At 38.7% G+C, this 18,750-nt stretch overlaps 2 long non-coding RNA genes across 5 annotated transcripts in view; one reads left to right on the top strand and one right to left on the bottom strand.

The window, feature by feature from the left end:
* LOC135306781 (uncharacterized) overlaps positions 1–3,258 on the top strand; it is a 41,831-nt gene extending 38,573 nt beyond the window's left edge. Inside the window, exon 3 of the long non-coding RNA XR_010367553.1 lies at positions 2,349–3,258. This is a non-coding gene — a long non-coding RNA (uncharacterized LOC135306781). The remainder of the gene's footprint in view (positions 1–2,348) is intronic.
* Positions 296–13,808, bottom strand: LOC135306782 (uncharacterized). 4 transcript variants are annotated; one of them, XR_010367557.1, is made up of 5 exons: positions 13,478–13,808; positions 11,743–11,868; positions 10,701–10,848; positions 9,939–10,081; positions 296–592 (listed from the first exon to the last, which is right to left on the bottom strand). It is a non-coding gene; the product is annotated as an uncharacterized LOC135306782 (long non-coding RNA). The 4 variants fall into 4 exon arrangements; XR_010367554.1 differs by lacking the exon at positions 296–592 and adding an exon at positions 7,399–7,641; XR_010367555.1 differs by lacking the exon at positions 296–592 and adding an exon at positions 7,399–8,645.
* Positions 13,809–18,750: the final 4,942 nt, after the last annotated feature.

Below are 18,750 nucleotides of genomic sequence, written 5' to 3' on the forward strand. Positions count from 1 at the left end.
CTCAGTATGGCAGCTTTAATCTTGCTGGTTTGGGAGTAGGACACAAAGAGCAGAGTTTTGCAATTCATGGAAGGTTTGATGCCCTCTTTGATCTTTTACCTGTTTGTAATCAGAAGGAGCTGCAGAAAGCCCAGCACTGACTCCACAGAGTAATAAAGCATCCAAACCAGGACTTTAGGATTTCTTTCCAAACTCTTGCCCAAAGTATCATAAGTTCTCCCTCTTTTTCCCCGTCAATAATATCCTTTCCTGCTAAATTTTCTCTGCAGTGCAAGGTATGAACAGACTCTAATACTGTTTTCTTTTTGTATTTAATCACTCTTGAAAAGGATATTTATCTGAATCTAAGGAGAGGCAGGGAAGCCCTCTCTTTCCACCTGAATCATGGAGTCTGAGCCTGGTATAAACCCACAGGTTGCCAGCTTGATGATGCCTTTTGCCAGCTATGGACCAGTGCTCTGTGTGTGCTTTTTCTTCACTATTGGTTTTTTCTTATGCTCTCTTTGCACAAGTGTTTAGAATCCTGACTTTTATGAAATCTGCCTTTGCTGTAGGTGTTGAATCCATTTGCTGTAGTTGTTGAATCCATTGGCTTCAAAAAAAAAGAAAAAGAAAAAAGAAAAAAAAAAAAAGAAAAAAAGATCAGTTCAGTTCAGCAGTTCCAAGCCTGATATATTCAATATATTCACTCATGTATTCAGGGCAAGGTTCACATGTGGGAATTCCAGAGTCTATCAGTACCCTTTTTACAGCCTTTGGTATAGCATCAGCTCCTTCCCAGCTAAAGCAACTAGGCTTGTCAGCACAGCATGTTTGTGTCTCTGTCTCCCTTACCTTCCTGCTCCTGGACCAGTTTTGATCAGATGATAAGAGAAGATGATAATATCTTAAATATTGATTTTTTTTTACCTGTTAAATAGTACAAGCAGGCACAAAGAATAAAGAAAATTCTTCTTAAGATGTGAATACACCAACAATCCAACTGCAACAGTTCTATCAAATCACAGGAACTAATCTGTAAAACCTTTGTTGTTTTATTTGCTCTCTGTTCATTTGCATGAGAAAAATGGACTTTACTAAATAAACTCTCACTGTAAACTCTGTAAACATCATATTCTTTGCTCCTCTCTCTTGGCACCTGAAATGTGTGCATACAGAGTTTCCAGAGAAAATTTCAGAAAGCTGATGCAGATGGATACCTGTATAGATATTCAGGTGTTCTTGGAATATGAGTAGCTGTCACCATCACACAGTGATGTCATAAAACCTCTCAGAATGCTGTATTCAGAGAAAAATCAGAAATAGCTCTTTTAAATATTTTTTCTCCCTAATCTTATTCTGAATGCCCTGTCTGGTTGCAGTGCAGTTAAATACAATGGGAGCTGTGAAAGATGAGCAAATCTGAATTTCAGCCTTTATGCTTCTGAAATAATCAAATAAAAATCAAATAAAAAATTAGTGTGAGTGTGACATTCAGAAATCAAAAATAGAAATATAAATACCTCCTTTGAAAGACTGCTAGACTGAAATGAATATCAGATTCCCAGTGTGGGTCCTCAGTAAAAGGTAACATGAAAATCTGTGCTTCTGTCTCTTGTCTAGAGTTTCAATAGTTGCATATTTTCATTTCCTTCTTTTGTCTTTTACCTCTTGACTTGGAGCTCAAAAAGAAGGTCCTGTATGGAATTTATTGGCAATTATAAGAGGTGAAAGTTTTTTAATTAGCTATTAAAATGCATACTAATGTCAGAGCTTTAGAGAATGTGCTCATGTGATATGTTAATTCAATTTTAATGTGGAAAATTAAGGAGGGGGGGGCTTTATTTAAAAAAAAAAAGGGTCTATGGAGCATTGCCTAATGAGTTGGCTGGATCTGCTTGGTCATCATATCATTTCACCTTTCATGTTCCCAGACCCTTTTCACAGGGCTTAATCTAAGTGAGAGAAATTGCAGGTGCTTTGCCCTCATCAGCCAAGGTCTTTATTCCCAGATTCCAGCCCTGTATATTGCAGGGCAGGCTACACGAGCTTCTGACCTGGGGTTTGTTCTCATCCAGGTGCCAGTAAGTTGTGTGTGATGAGGGAGAAGGGAAAAAATCAACCCAGATTTTGTCAGAGGTGTCAGTAACAGCCAGGAAAGATGAAGATTGATGCAAACATTATCTCTTGCTTGAATGCTTCAGCCTGCAGTGTGGATCTTTTCCCTCTGAGCTTTCTCTGTGATTGTAATAATGATTTTAGTAACAGCAGTAACAGTAAAGGATACTTTGCATTTTTTCAACATCATCTAGCTCCACTTCCAACATTGATTACTTCAGCTATTTTTTTTCTTTGTTTCTGGGCTTTAGAAATGATCCCTATAGAACAACCAAGAAACTTTTGCTGTCTTCACACTCCAGTGAAGTTGAGAGTCCCATATAGACCAATGAGAGCCACAGGCCACACTCCAGTGAAGTCTGTCCTTAGGTGAACCTACCCTGGTTGATGCTACAAGCAGTTCTTTCCATGGGAAAGTAGCTCTTTGGAAGAAAGAACATTCCTTCAAGAACTGGATCCAGCAAGTCATGAACAAATAATGTAATTGTGATTGTTGCTTAATGTTATCCAAGGAGAATGATTGGGTGGATTTACAGCATAGACTTTGATTAGGTTGGTAATGATATTTTAAATTCCTTTACCCATTCGTGTTGCTAGAAAAACACTCTAAAATATTTTGGTAGCATGAAAAACAAAGCAGAATGTACAGACCTTACAACAGAATGAATCCTAGTGCTACAGAATTAATGTTTGATTATTAGATTGCCTTAATTTTAATTTGTGTCCCACTCCCCCTCCCAGTGATGCATCCATTGTCAATTGTCAATATTAACATTATTTCAGCTGAAGTGATACAATTGTGCAATAGGATTATGGCCTTGTCAATAGACCTGCAATTTGCACTCCCATTCCCATGCACGAAAACCTCAGGGAATTAATTTTCAGATCACATGATTCTATCAATTGAAGGGGTCAAAGAGTAATTTCCAATTTGTGTCTCCTGTGCCTGCATTAAGGGCCTGTGCATTGTAGAGAGTACAGTGGGGAGTAAATAAATACAGCACCTGGTGGAAAGTGCATGAGATTCTTCTCAGAGTTCCTTGTTTTGTTGGATTTTTGTGTTGTTTCTTGTAACTGGGAGATACTGATCATGTCCAGATAGCTAAGCTTTCTGTTTCCTTCAGAACCATAAGTGGTATGGTAATAAACTATATATTTAGATTGGCTTTGTGTGAAGAATTATGTCAAGTGAGAAAATTGTTTTTGTCCTCAACAAAAAGATTAAGTTACCCTCAGTGCCTTTAAATCTTTTCTTTGCTATAGCAAAGATGCAGGCCATAAAAGTTTAGGTTCTGCAGCTCTAATTGCTCATGCTGTGTTCTCACCCCTTCTCACATGTTTAAGTTGAGTCACAAAGAATCTGTTCCTGGTAATGGAGGAACTGAAGGAAAATCCAGTGATTCAGGGGTTGTTTCTCTTCTCACAAGCTGATTGCTGAACTAAACTATTAGCCTGCAGAACTGGAGGCCTCTGCAGGAAATGGTGTTTAAGTGACAGAAGGATGTTACTGCACCCCTGCCTGCCTCCAGCTATGATAATGTCCCTCCACTGTCTCCTTCCCAAACTAGACTTTGCCATTTGGGGTAATGGCAGAACCTAATTTCTCTTTCACCTTGAGTTTCAGTGATATGTCTTCATTCCTGCTGCTCTTTACGTGTACTTTGCTGTTCAGTTCCACCCCAGCAATAGCTGCATTTTTGCTTTGATTAGGGCTTTGCATTATGCTTTTCTCAGTAATAGCTGTGTATCTATCAGTATCCTGGTGAACAATGTGACTCATTGCTTCTGTGCTGGTGTTTTTCAGCCTCCTACTTGGTTTATGTGTTATTGTCTTATTTTGATAGTGATTTGAAAGAAAAGAAAAACTTCTTTCTTTAAGTGAAAAATATCCTTGTGACTTTTAATTTGTGTTGGAGAATGATAATATGAGACAAAGACTGTGAAGCTGGAGAAGATGGAGTTTTTTCCAGCAGTCCTCAGTTTCTACTATAGTTAATTAATGCAGTCTTGGTGCAGGACCTAAAATAATTAAGTTCTGTGCAATAACAACCTTTGTGTTTTCAAAAGAATCATTGCAGTAGAGAAATGTTACTGTAACTGTGAATGTGAGACAACTGTTAGCTGCGTCTCTCTCTTGGAGTTAGAGCAATGGACTGAATTGTGACTTCAAAGGGTCAAAATACAGGAATAGCCACATGGTTTTCCAGATGCTGATAGCCAAATAGAAGAGAGTTTTATTTGGAGTTGTGGTTACTGTGTCCCTAGTATGAGTTAAATCTGGAGCATCGCAGAATAAACTAGGACATAGCAGCAAAGCTTCAGTAAATAAAAAACGTTGCCTTTGCAGATTTCTTCTCTGGAAGCAGAAGGTCTTAATGATACAGGTGTATTCCATTGATCCTGCTCTCGGAAAGGAGGAGGAGGAAGGAATACTTGTCTTCTTTGGGCTGGAGAAGACTGGAGCTGTAGGACTGTCAGACATAGACAGGGATATAGATGAGAAAGAAGCTTCTGTGGCAGCTTCCTTTCTGCTAAAATACAGCCACAGCCTCATTTCACCTTTGAGAAAATGCTTCTTGTTCTGTTTCTAGATGTTGAAGTTGTAGGGCTATTGGAGTCAGTAGAGGTCCTGGCCCTTCTGTTCAACTTTGTTATTTCTCCAGTGCAGAAAGAAAGAATGGAAAAGAAAGCCTGGGATATTTGTTCCTTGCTTGTGCTGCCCTGCTCTTGGGACAGAGTGGAATGAGATGGCATTTTTGAAGCTTGGGACTGTTTGGCTCCCCAGTATCAGAGACAGCTGGGGCTAAGAACATGCTTGAGCTCTTCTTTAGAAATAGATTTCTATAGCTCACTGAGGAGATGCAAAGTGAATGCACAGTCCCTGAAGAATATTTAACAAACTATATTCAAAGACTGGAAAATTAAAAGGTCTTTCTGTATCTTTTCCTCCATCCTTAGCCTTAACTTGGAAATAAATAACCCCAGACCATATTTTTAGAATGAGTTTCAATGTGTTTTTTGCTTTTTTATATTCTGAGTCACATCTTCACCAAAAAAAAAATTCTGTCATGTCATTCTAAGCTATTCTAGTAGCTTATCTTATTTAATGCTGCTCCATCAATGTTGCCACATGAGCATAATCTTGTAAATGAAGGAACCAATGCAAACACGATCAGTGTCAGACTCTGACATACATTATATGCTTTTCTGATCATCCTTCCTTCATGGAGATCAAAGACTGGAATATACCATCAGATTAGCAAGGACCATTAACTTTTTATTCATTTATTTATTTATTTACAGAGATCAGGGGAAACTGAAAGGTTGCTTTAAAAATGGCTGTAAAAATAATTTGAATGTACTTTTTTTGTTTTGTATTTAGAGTTTGGGTACCCCATTATTAAATGCTAATGCAGGAATCTCAAGACGTGGGAAATGTCCAACACAAAGATTGTTTACTCTTCATCAAAATATTTTTCCATATTTGCAAGAGAGAACTATCAGTCCAGCCATCCCCCTGTAACCTGATGTTACAGCTCCTGGCTTGCTGCAGGTTATGGAAGTTTGCTTGGGGCACTCCCCCACATACTGGAAATGAATATATTTGGAATATTTGGCTATGTGCGCACTGGCAATTATAATAAATTTCTTGCAATTATATATGCAAAAAAAATGCATAAATATTGCGCAAGTAATGGAAAGAAAATCTTTTTTCAGTACAGCTCAGAGAGGTACTGTGAGCTGTTTCTGTATAGAAACAGAACCGCTGACTTGTGTTGGCTTTCTCTTCTTCCTTTCTTTTCTAGGAGAAATGTCATCCATGCTAAGAGAGTTTCTTGGGATCACTTTCTTTGGAAAACTTTTAAATTCAGATAAATCCTTAGAGATGCATCAAAACTAGATACTGTGGAATGTACAGCTTTTCATGAAATCAAATGAATTCATTATAATACACACAATTTATACAATATCTGAGATGCTCAAAACTCTGTACAGACATTAGCTCATTAAATGTGACAATAGTTGCAAGCTGCCACAGTTTTGATTTTTAGAACTCGAAGCCACACTCAGTTTAATTCTAAATAGACTAGAATTTCAATTTCCCTACTTTGTGGAAAATACTTTGTGTTTGTGTGTTTGCTGTGTGAATGATACAAACAACACATGATTATGTGTGAGAAATATGACCAAATATTAGTGGATTATGAGAGGGAAAGCTCTAAAAATAAAATCCATAGCTGTTTATTTCCACATTAGCACACAGCCATTGGAGGGCCACAACATAAAAGTGCAATGAAGTCTCTCTTGGCTCATTTTCTGTGACTGTACCAGAGAAATATATAAGTCAAAGCACCACGTTCCTGAACCATCCACAGCTGGTTTTGTGGAAGGAGCTGATTTATAGTTTGATTTTTAAGTTCAAGTGGTTGAAAAATCTAAAACTCAAACGTCCAAGATATGACCCCAAGACCTGTTCTTAAAAAATGCATAATTTGGGAATAAGCCTTGGATGAGCTGTCTCAGTTAATTGTATGTGTGATCACATTACAGAAATCTCCATCTGAACTAGTCTCCTCAGACCCATGGGTAGGCAGTGAAATTAGATAATGGCTCCTCTGGAACCTTGCACAGCTTCATCTGCCTCTTGGAAAAATGTGCAGGGTTTGTTTGTTTCGTTGTTTTTTTGTTGTTTGTTAGGCTTTTTGTTTGCTTTGGGGTTTTTTTGGTCATATGCAATAATCATCACATATGGACCATTTTGCAAAGCACATCCCTAAAAACTTTCACTTACTTTTAAATGAGTGTTAGTTTAATTTTTCAACCTTTAATTCTTTCTTCTCTTCTCATGATGTCTGCAGGCCCTCTGTGCATGGGCACACGGTTCCTGTGACAGTCTGATGAATTAAACGTGCAATCATCCTAATGTCTGACAGGCTGATGGCTGTTCAAAAACTGAACTGAGAGAAACTCTAAATAAGCCTCTAATGTAAATAAAGGGCAGACTTTGGCCCTTAAGGACAATGATGACACAATTGGACCCCAAAGGCAGAAAGACATGGCAAACTGTCTTTGTCCTATCAGGGCTCTTTGCCTTGTCCTTTTGCTTTCCAGTCTTGTCTCTTCAATTGAGAAATCTTATGAATATTTGATTTTTAAAGAGACTTGAATGTTCATGTGGAGAGTAGCCACTGGCTTCAGCTTTCTTCAGCACATTAGGCAACCTGAAGAGCATAAAAAAGTAAACCAGTCCTAAGATGACTGTTAGCAGCACACTGTCTCACCAGAAGCTCCCCACTGTATTTTGTTTAACAAGCAAAGCATTTATTGGCAAAGATAAGCACTGCTCCCTGCTAGCACCATATGCTTTAGAAACAAAGCTTTCTCACCAAGCTAATATGATATTTTCTCCACTGGATAATATGATAATATGATAATTTCTTCACTGGAGAGCAGTTTCTCTAGTTTGTTAGTTTTGGTCACTGTGGATGCAGCCATAAACTGTGGGATCTCTGCTGTGCCTGTTGAACAGTCAGTATGGCAGTGCTGTTTGAAGGAGAAGGGAAAAAACAGTATCTTTGTGTCTGTCCAAGGTTTGCCACTAAAAGCATGTTTTTCTCTGCGTTTGCATCCTGAAAACTATCAGGATCCCTGGTGATTATGCCATGAGAAACAGGAAAATTGCAAAAAACCCAAGAAATTACTGCTATTGTTCCTATTGAAGATTGCAGATGTGTATTTCAGCCACATCTGAGAAAACAGATATGTCTGATACAAATAAAATGGTTGTTTTCTTCCTTGCTTAGCTCAGTCAGGAAGGACAGGACACATCTACATGCTCATCTTCTCTGGAAACTGCTTTTGATTTTTCTGCCTCCTTGGAGGATAAACTCCTTTAACTATCTTTGTTTCCTGAGTTGCTTTCAGCAGCTGATAAGTACTTCCCTAATCTTGTATAATAAAAGCACTCTACACTACCCATGAGCAATGTGATTCCTCTGAAGTTCTGTCTTCTCATGTGTGCCTCATATCTCAGCATCAGTGAAGGGGAAAGTTACCTGCACTATTTTGATACAGATACTTTTAGCTGAAATTTCTGGCTGTAGGACACATCAGCTCAGATGCATCCATTTTCTCTGGGCTTGTTTTGTTTTTAAAGAATAGAGATTTGTGATCATTTAAATTCTCAGAACTATTGGTTCTTCCCAGCTGCAGGAGAACGTGGCAGCGGGGAACACAAAGTGAGGTTCCCCTTACGACAATAAGTTGTTCAAGATCACTGCTGTGGAGGAAGGACTGCTTCCTCACATTTACAGCAGATGTGGGAGGGATGGTAAAAGAAGGTAATTTATTGTCTTCCCACATGTGCTGGGACACACTCTGACAGTCCAGAGTGTTAGTTTGGTCAGGTCCCATGCAGACTCTGTTCTGCAGCTCACTCCTGGCATTGCAGAGCTGCCTTCAGCCCTCCTGACATCCTTTCAGCCTGCCAGAAATTACCCAAATGGAGCAGAAGGGAAGGTATGGTTATATTTCTGGTCTGGCTCTTGCTAGAAATGGGGAAAGAGTGGTGAAGATGAGGAAAGGAAGTCTCAGATACATGGACAGGACTAGAGTCTCCCCCAGGTACCCAAAATTATCAATCTTTCAGTGAAGTGAAGCAAAACTGCGCCGTGTTTTGATTTATCTAATGGTCTATCCTAGTCCATTTTTCTTGCCTGTGGGGTAAAATGCACTACAAGATGAATTTGCATCTATTCTTTTTCTGTCTCTTTTGGGTGATGATCACTCTTGAAAATTTACTGTGAAATGAGTTGCTGCAATGAAGCCACATGTGTTTTGAATATCTGGCCTCAACAGTGGGATTTCATAACATGGAAACTGAAAACTGAGCCTTGGGTTTCAGAGAGGCCAGCCCTCTGTGCATATGTCCATTAATAGTTCATTTGCTCCTTCTGTGTTCCTTCATTAGGTGTTTAACCACTGGCTATTGATCAGTGGTCCATTCTTAGTTGAAATTGAAATTTTAAAAAAGCAAAAAGAGAGTGAGTGGGGGAGAAAGAAGGATGTGCTTATATTGCTTTTGCTTAACATGCTGCTCTACTGCAGAGCTCCCACACCATTTGACCCAGCAATAGGGAACTGAGTTGTCTCTCTGGCCTAAAAATATTCACAAAAGCCTCCCTTTGCATTTCAGGCTCCCTTACAATAATATCAAACATTAAAACATCAAAGCCAGAATAAAGCAGAAAAGATTCTCACTCTCCCTGTTACGCACTGTCAGACCCATTTACAGACTCTCCCCCTAAGCTCCCCTGACATCATCAGGTGCCTTTCTGCAGCCACTCAGCCTGCAGAATAAAACAAAGCCCATTGCTGCTTCGACATGGGTTAATATTTGAATGTGGATGCGGGGGTGTGTATGTGCCCCTTGGGGTTCAGCAGCAAGACAAAACCTTGAGTGTTTGCCAGCGTTGTGAGAACTGAACGTTCCCCCCACGTTCATTAAAATACATGTTCTGGGCTGAGGGCATGGTTGCCAGCCCCGAGCGGAGCCGCTCACGCCGCGCGGTGCCAGCGGGAACAGCGCGGGTATGGGAACGGCAGGACAGGCTGGGCATGGCCAGGGACCTCAGCATTCCAGCTGGGCCTTTGGGCAAAACCTGCCCAACACACGGAAGCACCACTTCAGCAGCACTCCTTGAGTTCTCATTAAAGTGTGTGTGTGTGTTTCAGGAACCTGTTTTGTTGGTATTTGCTGTCTTTGTAATGTACAATATTGTGATTCCTATCCATGAAATGCATACTTCTCTTAGTGTACCAATTCCATGACAGCTTCTTACCCTAAAGTCCAACATTTTCTCAACTTTGATGGAAAATGTGTCATGGTGTTCATTTACAGAAGTTTGATATGAACTGGGTTTCCTTGCTTCCAATAGTCATGGGGAAGTGATGGATAAAGCAAGTGCAGATTTCCCTGTGGCCCCTACAAGGAGATACAAAGATCAAAACAAAGATCAAAGCTAATATCTCCCTATGTCTTCATATGTGTAGAATTCTAAAGTTGTTTGATATGTTAAAATATACATTACTTTCTCAAGGAAAATTTCAAATGCATGCACATGAGCACACACATACACTAACAAACACATGAACAAAAAAAATTTCTGGAGTTTAGTCTTTTTTTTTTTTATCAATCAGTATTTAAAGATAATCTTGATTCTCTTAAGCAAATAGCTGGAAATTTCTGACTAGTTCTGTATAACCAAAAAAACTGTCAAATTCATGCCTGTCCATTGGAATATGGACAGTGAGGCATGTGAGGCAAAGCCTTTGGTCAGGCCAGAAAAAATCAGCTCCAGATTTTCCTCTCCTGTTCTCTCCATAATGTGAAAAGGTGAACAGGGAAATAACAAACCAAATGCCAATTCTCCTTAAGCTGTGTCAGCCTGATTTGGAACCGAAGACAAAATTTGTACCAGAGCTAGCTTCTGAGGTAATGCAAATCCAAATGGCTTTAATGACTTCTGTTTACAATCTGGCCTTCAGTTATTATTTAATCTGGAGGAGCCAGCTTGTCTTTACTAATTACACATTACAAATACCTTGCCATGCTTTCCTCATTATAGCAAAGTAAGAAATTCGATACATATGGGTGTATTAGAGTTTGGGTCTGTGCAGAAGCTTGTCTAACAAATGCTTTGAGGTCAATGGGAAGTTTCTCCAGGCAATCTAATTTCTTGAACTTGGACTCTGCAAAGTAATAAACAGGAAGAGTAATTAACAGATTATTTAAACTAGCAAAAAGGGGCAGGTTCTGAATCTGTCCTTCTCTTTCAGAGCAGGAATGATTTGGCAGAAGTTGGAGTCATCAAAAAATAGTTCCACTTTGTCATCCTGTGCTGATGCTTTGCCACGTCAGACTGCTGAGCAGCAGGCTTGTAAACAAACATGTTTACACTGACACCATGCAAAACAAAATGCTACTGGCTTCAGTTCAGATACCATTAAATTTTCAATGGGAGACTGCTGCATGACATTTTTGATTTTGTATGCATAACATACTGTAACTCAATGACAATGTTGGCTCTCCCCATCATTCCTGAGCAAAATAGCTCTCTTAGCCAGGAGAATATAGGTGACAGATGTTTCAGATCAATCACTGCAAGGAGATAACAGGACTGTCTTGGATCATTACAGGACATGAATCTTTGAAAGCAATTAGAGGTGGTAACAACTGGTGTGACAATTGAGTCCCTCCAGCCTGCTTCACCTTAGAAAACAACTGTGTGGGATATTTCCCCATAGGAATGTGCTGCTGCATGCATGTCACAAAGGGCACTGCATGTCAAGATAATACCAACCGTTTAATAACAATAAAATATGGTTATGAAAAATCATTGTAAATCATGTAAATGTGGCCTATAGAACATAGGATTCCTTCAATGCTACACATAGATATTTTAATGAAGTGTGGATCAAACAGGTTTAGCAAGTCATATATATATTCTACAGGGTGGATTTTCTGTGTTTCTGCCAATTATAGAGATTACAGAGATTTGGAAAGAGCAGAAAAAAATGGCTTTGGAAAGCAGCCTCCAAACATCATAGTATTTATACTCTTGTTTAAGTCTATTTCTTTCTTACCAGGTAGACTGTCCTTGGAAACAAGGAGAGATGAAGGTTGACATGTCCTTACACAATTGTGTTGGTGGCTATCCAGTGGCCAGACAAATTGAAATACATCTCTCAAAGGTGGAGATTCTCCTCTGGCTGAGAAAATTAAATAAAAAGAATGTTCTAAACCAAATCTGATTCTGCACCTGAAATGCAAGCAATTTATCCCAAAACTCAATTTCTGATGCTTTACCAAAACTCTGTACCGAATCTCTTCAGTCACAATGTCTTTTCCTCGTTGCTACCCAAATAGACATGTGTCACCTTAGGGCATATTGCAAAATAATGAGTCAGCCTAAAGGAAAGTTTCCAAGAAAATACAGCAAGCTGATGATGGACAGCAAATCAAGCCTCTATTGGCAGAAGCCCCCTAAGGTGCTCTGAGATGTAATTGTCCTGAGGGCTGAGCTCTAAAGAAAACTTTCTAAGCTACATGAGAAGTTTCCCTCATAGTTGATGTCTTCGAAAACACTTCTTGAAGCCTTATGACAAAGCTTGTAGGGCCACAGTGACCACAGGTCCTCAACTTGTAGCCTGTTTATGGCTGTCATTGTGAGAGAGGTTTACTGCACTTCAGTAAGTTAGGGATTTCCTTTTTTTCTTTGCTGATTTCCCATGACACACCAGGTACAGAATACATTAAAATAATTAGTTCCTTGCAGCTGGGCTCTAAAGCTCAGTGGATATTTTATTTTATTTTACCATTCAACCAGTATCAACTGAAGATCATTAATGAGCTTATACAAAATGTAGGAAGCAGTAGGCAATGGAAGAGCAGTTCTCATCAACTTTCCCAGACTTTGGCTCAGTCCACAGTGCTCACCCTTTAATTTGCTTCCTTGCTATCTGAGTGAATCTTCCCTCATCTGATCCCCCCCAAAAACACCAGTCAAGAGAGCAAGAGCAGCATAGCTGGATTGATGTCAGAGAGGAGCTCACTGTTAATTTCATTTCCCAGGAATTTGCAAACATTGGACCAGGAATGGAAGCAGTAGAGAAAGCTTGTCTCTGGAGATGAAATGAGTCAGAAAATAAAATGAAAAAAAGTTTTACTTGAAGTAGAGAGAATGTTTCTGGTTAAGTTGTTGAGGGAACCAAGCTTCCTTTAATTTGATCAACAATTTCCAAAGATTCCTATTATGGTGTCTTTGGAAAGGAAAGAAGGATGGGCGGGAAAATAGTGATTTTGGAAAAGTAAATTAATTCTAATGCAGTCAGTTACTAACATAACTGACTTAAAAAACACTGACACTGTTTCTTGCCCATCCAAGTCGACCCTGAGAGTGGTCGACTGTATTATTTTGGACACAGGATTAGAAATAACTGGTCACTGTAAGAAAAAGGAGCTACACAAAACAATTTTCAGTGTATTCTTAAACAATTCTGTAAAATTAATCTGAAAGCCCCAGGAGACTGATAGCGAAAGGCAGTCTCAGCTTAAGTCTTTAGAATTGTTTGAATATATTTAGTTTCTTTTGTAGTCTTTATTTGAATGCCTGTTTTCTGACAATAGAGTTAGAAATAAGTCATTACAGGACAAAAAAACCAATCCCTTTTGTTCCAAACTTTTTTGTAAATAGAATTTCAGCTACGCAGTCACATCTAAGGAAAATTCTGATGTTGATGGTCAGTTCTTTAAAAGAAACAGCAAACAAAAAACCAAATAAAGCCCACATTGAATTTAAACAAAGGCAATTTTGACTACCTTAAGATTTAAATTCGTGTTGTAAATGCCATGCTCAATAGCTCTTTAGATGGAGTTTGTGTCTCTTGGGCTTAACTTCTTTATCTTTTTGCTCAGCAGTTGCAATTTCCACCTAGATTTATTAACATCTAGAGTAATCTTCAAATGTGAAGATCAGTGCCAATAGGGATGTCAACTGTCTTCAGTTTAAGAAGTTCTACTGGATTTTAAAAGATCTGCTATGTGTCTGTTTAATATTTATAATTAATTGTGCTCCTGTTTGTGCAGATCTTTATGGAATTGTTTTAGAATATCCTCATGCTGTGTTTGGTTTCAGAGCTCTGTAGCTCATTGTGACATCATGTATTTTTGACAGCTCCATGGATATGCCCTGTTTTGTTCTCCTTAATTGAGAGATGGGTAATTTACAGCTTCTGGGTCATCTGTAGCCTGCAATGTTGTCTCACAGAGCCTGTGGCAGACTGCAATTTTATTCTGGATAATGTTGCATATTAATAGAAGGCCTATCAAAGACATTTGAGAGGCCTGTCTGGATGAGGAAAAATGTCCTCATCTTAATCCAAAGTAGTGTTCAAAGGGCTAATAATGACAGGAAAATAAAAATCTTGTTTTGTGCATTGCTGTGTTTAGATGTGGAACAGAAATATCCAAGTATTATCTCTATGGTAATTTAGATCCACTTTCTTTCTGCTATGGCACTAAAAATCCACCATTAAAGGGACTTTTGAGATGTCCTTGAAGCTACTGGCTGGTGCCATAATGATAACTGATAATGACTTTGATGGCTGTCAGGTTGTGTTGCTGTTTCTGTGTCTCAGAATGTTCCTCCATGGACTAAACATGCTGTCACTGCTACCTGGTTTAGCATAAATGCTACCCTGTCTTCCCATTTTCATGGTACATGAACTTCCTGCAGATAGAGAAAGTGTCCAAAAAGTCTCTGGTGAGATTTGTTCCTGATGGGGTTAAAGGATTAAGAAAAGCCAGGTAGCTCCTGTAGTCAATGCTGGAAGAGCAGGGCCACAAATATTGGTGTTTATCCCCATGAAAAGCACAGGCAGGGACAGTCAAATTCCAGCAGCACCATGAGGAACAGCAAAATGCTGTGATATTCTACCCCTGTTTCACACATCCCCAGAGCAGGCTATGGCTGCAACTGTATAAGCTGTTCACTAAATTATCTGTCCTCTCATTTTTTGTCTTATTTCCCCTGTCCTCACACTCCTCCCTCCCAGCAAACCCACACAGGGAAAGCTGCTTCCTCTGCAAAAAGGTAGGTGTCAGGTCACAGCAGTAGGAAAAAACTCTCAGGTCTGACACATCACCTTTCCCCTACAATGACTGCACGAGGGGGGTATTTTTGAAGCAAATCTTGTGATAAGGACTGGAAGCCTCTGGTTCAGTCCTTGATGGTCTGAGAAGGAAAGGCTATTCTTTTTCCTCCCAACAATTTCTAGTAGTAGCAGCAGTTATGACTTCAACAGATGGTTTGGCTCATTGGAAATCTCTGAAGAAAATAAACATCACAGGTTGTTGAAGAGATAACTGCCAGTACCAAATGAACATTAGGGTAGACTTAATCATTTCTTTTCCCAGCACCCATCAAAGCACTTCTTTTGCCTATTGAAGCAGTTCTACAAGTTTCTTATTTCCTGCTTTAGCCATTTTCCATTTCTGAAACTCTTGGAAAGACAGTCACTTCCCTACCCTCCAATGATCTTTCTCCTTCCACAGTGGTGCTGCACCCTGCATTTGTGGGTGGCAAAGCAGAGTGCTGTAACTATCTGTGCTCAGGGCCTGAAAACAGACAATTCAGTGCATTGCAAATCAGCTCCAAGCCCCATTTCACCAGCTGCACCTTTGGGCTGCAAGTTATAAATAATTCCAACAAGTCCAAACATCGAGAATGCTATGAATTATGAGCTTTTCATCAGAATAACGTGTAGGATCAATAGCAACAGAAGGTGTCTAGATAAGCACATTTCATAATTAGTGCTTAGAACTGCATAAATCAATTTACCAGCACACTTCAAGAAAAAAGTGGTTTTTTTCATTTTTTTAAAGATGTATTAAAATAATGGTAGCTTGATGGAAGGTTACATTCCGTCTCCCTTTTAATAATACCTCTTAAGAAATTTAATTTCAACTTCAAAGGGAACTAAATTAAATATCAATCCTGTATAAATGGATCTGACACATTTATGTTTCATTATTTTACTTTATACCCTCCCCCAAAGGAAATGAATCAATCATTTTGTTCCTCTTCAGTTCATCTTACTCTTTCTTGTGCAGAATTATATCCTGGAAATAATCAGGTTTCTTTGACAATCAGTTAATAAACAGACACTTAAATATTCTTTTCTTGCAGCCTAATAGGCAGGCAATGAAGTTGAAAGACATTGCATAGTGCACATCATACTTGTTCCTTTACTCAGATTAACTTAATAAATCCTCAAGCTCTCTAGTACTTTTAAGAAGATTTATTTCAACTGTCTAATCCATCAATTAAAAACAAAATACGAAAATTTGGTCATTTTGATGCAAAATTTTTTGTCTTAGTAGGTTTGATCATTCTTTTTTGGGATAAATGTCATATAATTGGCTTCAAACTGGCAAAAAATCACTGTATAATTTCTCATGGAAGTGGTCATGAATGAGAATAATTTTTCAAAAAAATTTAACTTATAGAAATTTTCCTTAGACTATTTTGTTAGGAAATGGTAGTGCAAGACTGAAGAAGAGCAAATAGCACACAGTTATTTAAGAAGTGGAAAATGATGATGCAGGCCATGCATTTTTGTTCTTTGTAGCCGTCAAATGTTTAAAACAGCTTGATAGAAAGAGAAATTCATGTCAAAGTAGCTGAAAAATGGGATCAAGTAAAATATGGCCTTTAGAAAATAGATCACACAATAACTGCATTTGATAAGGGAATTTCCCTTACAGCAAAGGTAGGTTTTCTTGCCTTTAAAATACATTTTGCAAGTTACAAACTGGGGGAAAAAATAGAGAAGGAAAAGAAAATTGGAGTATCAGAAAATTAGTACAATGGAAGAATAATAACTTATAAAATAAGGAATAAAAAAAGAAGGTGATAGCAAGCAGCATTGAAAGGAGGTATATGAAGCTTGAAGAACATAACTAATACAGTTCATAAAGGCCACATTTTGGAATTGATTGTACCTAGTATTTTCAATAATAAGCTTGTATAACACACTCCTGCTTCTTAGGCCAATAAGCTGATGAAATGAAGATGGAAATCATTGTTAACACAGATGGTCAGGTTGTCCTACAGAAAGATTCATTGGCTAGAATATTGATGTTGGGATGGAAATCAAGAATACAAAATACATTAAATATGTGTGTGCGTGTTTGTGCGTGTTTAGAGACTAAGAATGATAAAAATAATTGAGTTTGTCACTGGAAAGAGCACAAGAAGAATATGGATGCACTCAAAAATCGAGTATGACTGTTCACCAAAGTGGTGGCACACATTAAAAAGTCAAACACAATCCTAGGAAGTATCAAGCTAAGTTTCAGTGCTGTTATCCAGAGGCTGCTCTCTAGTCCAGGCAATAAGAGCAGTTGACAAAGTTTTCCTGGTTTTGCCTGTGCAATATAAAGGTAGACTAAAAAATAAAGTGGGCCTTTTTTTCCTTCTCTTCTTCTGTGACTCAGCAAGTGAAATGGGCTGTCTCCCTGAGGTTCCTTCACAGCTGAATTCACAACTGCTGACCCTGTGAGGGAAAAGGATTGTTTAAAGTTTTTGCTTTTAAACTAAACTTTATCACCTTGTATGATATAATTCACTCCTACAAGTGAGAAATCCTCAGAGGAGCAGAAAATAGAAGGCCCTGGATGCCATTTTTTTTTCCTCTGGCCATAATGCCCTGTTATTAAATCTCCCCACAGGTATCTGGCTATGGTTTACCACTAACATTTACGGGTACCTATAAAATGGGATTAAGAGTAATACTTCAGACTATTCTTCTTCAACAACATATTGTCCTGAGTCACCCTGACATCGCCTATGGCATTAAGGAACAATCAAGTTAAAATTGAGATTGGCAGGAAAAGCAATGTCCTACTGCCTGTGGGGTTATTTGTTCAGTATTATTATTCCATTGAAGGTTGGAATGCAATTGGATTAGACCCATTCCCAGTCAACCAAAGTTAAAGTACAGTTTATGAATTGCAGGGCCCCAATTCAGCTATGAGCTGTATGCTTTTTCTTTTTTTTTTTTTTTTTTAAGGCTTCTCAGGGAAACTGCGAGATAGAGATAGGAATAATTAAAACTTGTATCTAAGTCACTTAGACAATAATGAGGTTGCTCCAAATCTCAAAAGATTATCTTTAAATTATCACTCAGAAACTTCCCTTTCATGCAGCATTAGTGTTTTCTCCCTTACTACTTAGAAAGAGCTTTTGAAAAAATGCATTACTCTGGCAAATTACACTCTCCTTTCAAACAAGGAAACAAACTGTATGTATGTGTGTGTATATAAATATATATATGTTTTCTGGGAGGGTACCTTGGCACCCTTAAAATGCATCTGTTTTCATAGAACCCTTTTCAGACAGACAGACACACACAGAGACAACAGTAACAAATCCAAGGCATTGCTTCTGAGACCTTGCTAAGTCATGGGGCTACTGTGCTCCAAGACCTGCCCCATTTTGACAGTCTGACATCTTTCTGCCCTTCTTTCTCATTTTCTTCATCACTCTACACAGTCAGGTTGACATTTCCTGATGAAAACAACCTCAGTGGAATCCAAAGCACCATGGGCATCACCAGCTCTTCCCTCTCATATGTCCTGAGAGGATTTCATTTCTCCTGCCTGACCAAAACACATTTGCTGCCTTTCCTTTCCCAGCAGCAAGTAGATTGAAAACCACAGAGTGCTTTGGGTGCTGTCTTTGAAAGAGATTATCAAACCCCTGTGCATGGTGAGCATTTCAGGGAAGAGCACATGGAGCTAAATCAAGGATACCATAATTTGGCAATGTGAACGTCCCTGAAACATCATGGCCAGGACATTCCAATGTCTTAAAACCACGGATCAATTAGGAGAGCTAGTGTTTGTCTCAAAAACCAGGCTTCTGCTCAAACTATGGGACAGTTCTTCCTCTTATGAGTCTGCTTTTATAAAAAATCGTGATTTGTGGACTGGGTTTTATTTTTCTGTCTTTTTACTTTGCAGTGGGCAGAAGTGGGCCCCTGTTTTTCTCAGACTTGAGTGTAAAAAGGCCATTAATTTCCCTAAAGACT

The sequence above is a fragment of the Passer domesticus genome, chromosome 8 (genome assembly GCF_036417665.1).
Source record: "Passer domesticus isolate bPasDom1 chromosome 8, bPasDom1.hap1, whole genome shotgun sequence".
In the NCBI taxonomy this organism is placed as follows: domain Eukaryota; kingdom Metazoa; phylum Chordata; class Aves; order Passeriformes; family Passeridae; genus Passer; species Passer domesticus.